The sequence below is a fragment of the Solanum dulcamara genome, chromosome 11 (genome assembly GCF_947179165.1).
Source record: "Solanum dulcamara chromosome 11, daSolDulc1.2, whole genome shotgun sequence".
NCBI classification, from domain to species: domain Eukaryota; kingdom Viridiplantae; phylum Streptophyta; class Magnoliopsida; order Solanales; family Solanaceae; genus Solanum; species Solanum dulcamara.
This window is the reverse complement of record NC_077247.1, coordinates 16,909,151-16,915,258: the sequence shown is the minus strand read 5'-3', so window position 1 is coordinate 16,915,258 and position 6,108 is coordinate 16,909,151.

Sequence of the window (6,108 nt, the reverse complement as noted above, 5' to 3'; positions counted from 1 at the left end):
CTACAATTATTTTTTTATCGTTATCTACATAAAAATGGATTTGCTATAATCTTATATAAGACATATATTATCTGTTAAAATGGTACATGAAATAATTCTATTTTGATTGATAAAATGAGATTAAGAAGTAAAAAATTATTTTTTGCATTTTTATTAGGTAAAGTGATTTTAAAAGAAAGAAAATAAGAATAGAATTCTTTAAAAGTAATATTTTTATTCATAATAAAATGTGTTTAAAAAGAAAAGAAATAATATATTTATTCAAAAAAATGACATTTTTGACCCATTTAGTATCAATAGGGGCATTTTTAGACCAAACTATAAATGAAGAGCATTTTTGTTCATTTCACATAGTTTAAGGGCATTTTGACCCTTTTATGAACAAACAATAAGATATTTTCTATGAAATAATTAAACTATAAATGAACCATAATAAAATATGCACTAATTTTGACTTTGAAAAAAAATAATTTTTAAAGTCTTATAAATTTCGTAGATGTAATACCCCGGGCATTTGAAGGTTGGAATATGATATAATAAGATTAAGCATTGCAAAAATGACATCGGTGGATTTTTAGGACCCGTATTTCAGAAGATAATTTTTTTCAAGAAATAGCACAAACAGTAGGGTACACGACAGGTCCGCTCCCCCATGGTGTAAATTTTCCTCAAGTTAAAATCTCATTCGCTCAAAATTGGCCTATCGAGGAATAAGTCTGCGTCGCGGACTTGGTTTAGGTTTTCCGCCTGAATTCAGTTTTTAAGTGGGGACACTTTGGACATTTTCCTAACTATTAGTTAATGAACCTATTCGTTTTTAGTACCTAATTCAGCTTTATAAACTAACCTAAACTTATAATTTCCTTTATTCTTCTACAATTCACATATTCAAATAATTCTTTCTCTACAAAAGTTCTCAAAGACTCCATTCAAGATCCTCAAAGAATTCTCTTAAGCTCTCCATTGAACGTCCAAGTTTTCTCAAACTTTTTTGGTTTTCTCACTCAAGGTATGTGGGTATTTCATCCTAGGTACTTTCACCCATGGAGTCCAACCAATTTCTCATCTTTTTATCCAAATTCAAGTATGTATTTTTATGAGTTTATGATCCCTATTCCAATAGCATGAATTATGATTTTCAATTATGATTATGATCCTATTTCAATACAAATTAATGATTATTGCATGAAATTGAAGAGTTTTTCTATGAATTTTATTACATTGATCTTTAGAGTTCATGATATGGATTATGGGTACTATAATGAGGGAGACTTAAGACCCTAATGATGTTTTTATGAAAAAGGATTCGTAATGATGGAAGGCCTACACCCACATTACATGAATCACATGATAATGAGTTATTCCTATGAACGATTTTATGAAATATGATTATGAAAAGCTTATGATTTATGATATGATATGTATTGTATGATTTATGATATGATATGTATTCCGTGGAATGTTGACTTAGAACCGAGAGAACTTTGAGGTGGAGGCTCGACCTAAGCCATAGTAGCAACCTCTAAGTCCCTTAAACTGCATTGCCACCGTAGGTTTGCCAATATGAACTAGCTAGTGGATTCACATATAGCACCTAATGGTGATAATGATATGAAGTCTACCTTGAAAAGTAGTCTCTATCTTCCTCGACGTGGGAGTTACATCGGGATTTCATGTAATAGCTCGCATGGTCTTATTGTCAGTTATGATTATCTCCCACATATGTATGGTCCTTATGATGTTATGATGTTTTACAAGATAACTCATATCCTTTATTTTGATATGACACTCTTATGATTTAAAGTCCTTTGACTTTGCTATGCCTAGTTATGATTTCACTACTTCTCTTATCATGTTATTTGAAATGATCATTTGCACAACATGGTTTTAATTATGCATTGCATTGCCTACGTACTTAGTATATTCAAACGTACTAATGCATACTTTATTGCCTATATTATATCACAATGTAAGGACGGACGCTCCATCTTATTCTTGTGGTTAGTTGGTGATCCATTTAAAGAGTTTGTGGTGAGTCCTCATGCTTCGAGTGCAAACTGAGTCATTCTTCCTTTTTATTGTCATTTCTAGACTATGTTGATGTTTTGTGACTAACCTATGTCATGTTATTACTTTCTTGAGGATGAGCAAGGAACATGTCCTAGTCCTTGCCTATGTAGTCATGTAGAGGCATGTTGGGCATATGTGTAAGAAGTTTATGTTGTCTTGATTCTATCTAGATATGCTATGTCTATTTGAACTTTTATGAGTTTTCATTAATTGTTTACCTGATGTATGCTTATGATATGCTAAGAGGCGCGTTTGGGGCTTCTTCGAGAATCCTAATTGTCGTGTCACATCTAGGCCCTAGTTTGGGTCGTGACAAACTTGGTATTAGAGCACAAGATTTTAAAGTGTCCTAAGAAGTCCAACATGCCGCGTCAAGTAGATTCTTATTCATGGGTGTGAAGCGCGCCACATTTATGAGTAGGGGGCTATGAGACGTCTTAGGAAATCTTCACTTCTTTCATGATCTATGTCATGCGATAGAGTATACTTTAAGTCTTTTCCATCTAATAATTGTTCTTTGCGATTTTTCAAAAAATGCCTCAAAGAGGAACTCCACGTCAAAGACGGGTTAATTCTAATGAGGGACAAGCTCCTAATGATCCTCTAGCTAAACAAGTTACCCATGTCGATTTTCGGACATCTTTCTCTATGCCAGCCTAAGCCATGACTACTCAAGTGAACCAAGGAGTAGTGGCTTCTCCAAATGTGTCTACACCGACTTCAAGGGTTGAAGACTTTATAAGGATGAATCCTCCCGAGTTTCATAGGTCCAAGGTAGATGAGGATCCCCAAGACTTTGTTGATGAAGTGTATAAGATTATTTCTATTATGGGGGTTTCTTTGGAGGAGAAGGCGGAGTTGGCGGCCTACCAACACAAAGGTATTGCCAAGTGTGGTACAATCAATGAAAGGCCGAAAGGGTTGAAAAAGGTCTCATAGGTTGGGAGAATTTCAAAGTTGCATTTTTTGACCGTTCTTCCCACTTGAATTAAGGGATACAAAAGTGTTGGAGTTTATCAATCTCAAGTAAGGTAACATGAGTGTGAGAGAATATTCTCTCAAGTTCATAAAGTTGTCCAAGTATGCTCCTTCTTTGGTAGTCGATTTTCATGCCTAAATGAGTAAGTTTATTTTAGGCATGTCGAACTTGATGATGAAAGAGTGTGGAACCGCTATGCTCATCAAGGAGATGGTATAAGTGCTTGTTTTGAATGTGGTAAAATGGGAAACAAGGTATCTAAATGACCTAACTTTGCAAACAAGGGGAGAGAAGGATGTCCTCAAGGAAAATTAACAAGGTGGTGACCCATGCCAAAATAGGTTCTATGCACTCCAAACTAGGCAAGATGTTGAGAAGTCTCCGGATGTGGTCACTGTATGTTATGGGTCTTCGACTTTGATGTTTATACTTTACTTGATTCGGGTGCCACATTGTCTTTTGCTACTCCTTACCTTGCTATAAAATTTGATGTGTGTCTCAAAATCTTGCTAGAACCTTTTTTGGTTATACTTCCGTTGGTGATTCGGTTCTAGCCAAGAAAGTCTATAGAAATTATCCTATGTCAATCTTGCATAAAATAATTCCTTGTGATCTTGTTGAACTTGATATGACCGATTTTGATGTTATTCTTGGTATGGATTGTCTACATGTTTTCTATGCATTTATTGATTGTAGAATCCATATGATCAAATTCAAATTTCCTAATGAGCCGATCCTTGAGTGGAAGGGTAATGGTTCGATATTTAGGGGTTCGATTCATATTGCGCCTAAAATACCGAAAAATGATTTCTAAGGGTATCTATCATCTAGTGCGAGTTAGGAATATAAATTCTGAATCTCCTACTATTGAGTCATTTCCCATTATAAATAAATTTCCCTATGTGATTTTGATGATTTGCTCGATATTCCTCCTGAAAGGAAAATTGATTTCCGTATAGATCTTCTTTTCGACACTCAACCCATTTCTATTTTACTGTATGGCCCCGACGGAACTCAATGAGTTGAAGGAATAATTGAAAGATTTGTTAGATAAGGGTTTCATAAGGCCAAGTATTTCACCATGGGGTGCTCCCGTGTTGTTTGTTAGAAAGAAGGATGGGTCACTTCGCATGTGTATAGATTACCAGCAAATGAATAATGTCACCATAAAAAAAATCTCTCATTCCAAGAATAGATGATTTGTTTGATCAATTCCAAGGTGCAAGTCACTTCTTTAAAATTGATCTCCGATCCGGTTATTACCAACTGAGAGTATGGGAGTGTGACATTCCTAAGATGATATTTCGAACAAGGTATGGTCATTTTGAATTTTTGGTTATGTCATTTGGGTTGACTAACGCTCCCTCTATTTTCATAGACTTGATGAATTGAATTTTCAGACCGTACTTAGATATGTTTATGGTGGTTTTTATTAATGATATATTGATTTATTCCTGAAATGAAAAAGAGCATATGAGTCACTTGAGAATTTTGTTGCAAACTTTGAGGGATAAGCAATATTTGTCAAGTTTAGTAAATGTGAATTTTGGTTGAAGTCCATGGCATTTCATGGTCACTTTATTTCCGGTGATGGTATCATGGATGACCCAAAGAAAATGGAGGCAGTAAAGAATTGGCCTAGACCATTGTCTCCTTCAGATATTCGTAGTTTCTTGGCTTTGGCTAGATATTATAGAAGATTTGTAGAGTGATTTTCATCTATTGCATCGCCTTTGACTATGTTGACCCAAAAGAAGATGAAGTTCCAATAGTCGGATGAGTGTGAAAGAAGTTTTCAAATATTGAAGGATCGACTTACGTCATCTCCTATTTTGATATTACTGGAAAGTCTGAATGGGTTTGTTGTATATTGTGATGCCTCAGGAGTTGGATTGGGTTGTGTTTTGGTGAGACATGGAAAGTTTATAGCATATGCCTCTAGACAACTAAAAGTGCATGAACGAAACTACCCAACTTATGATCTTGAATTGGCGGCAGTTGTTTTTTCATTGAAAATTTGGCGTCACTATCTTTATGGGTTGCATGTTGAAATATTTATCAACCACAAAAGCTTGCAATATGTGTTAATCCAAGAGGACTTGAACCTTAGGCAAAGAATGTGGCTTGAACTATTAAATGATTATGATATAAGTGTGTTGTACCATTAGGGTAAAGCAAATATTGTTGCTGATGCTCTTAATTGTGTTGCTCATGTTGAAGATGGTAAGAAGGAGTTGGTTAAAGATGTGCACCGATTAACCCATTTGGGGGTAAGGTTGAGTGGCTCTAATGAGGGTTGTATTCTTATTCAAAATAGTTCAAAATCATCATTGATAGTGGATGTAAAGGCAAAACAAGATATGGATCCAACTTTAGTTGAGTTGAAGAAGTTGGTGGTTGATAAGAAGATTTAGGTTTTATCACAAAGGGGAGATGGAGTATTTTTTTACCAAGGTCGGTTATGTGTTCCTAATGTTGAGTGTCTAAAAGAAATGATATTGAGTGAAACCCATAGCTCTAAATATTCTATACATCTAGTATCCACTAAAATGTATAGAGATTTGAGGGAAGTGTATTGGTGGGATGATTGAAAAGGGACATAGCAAAGCTTGTGGCGGAATGTCCAAATTGCCAACAAGTGAAAGTTTAACATCAAAGATCGGGAAGTCTAGCCCAAGATATTGAAATTCCTACTTGGAAGTAGGAAGATGTGAACATAGACTTCATAACGGGTCTGGCTCATATCTGAAAAAAACATGATTTAATTTGGGTGGTAGTGGATAGAATGATCAAGTCAACCTATTTTCTATCGGTTAAGACTTTTTATAATACCGAAGATTATGCTAAGATGTATATTCGAGAATTGGTAAAGTTACATGGTGTTCCTTTATCCATCATTTCGGATCGTGGTACTTAATTCACTTCTCACTTTTGAAAGTCCTTTCAAAGGGGTTTTGGCACAAAAGTTAAGCTAAGCACCGCATTTCACCCTCAAACCAATAGACAAGCCGAAAGAACAATCCAAACTCTAGAAGATATGTTGAGGGCGTGTGTGCTTA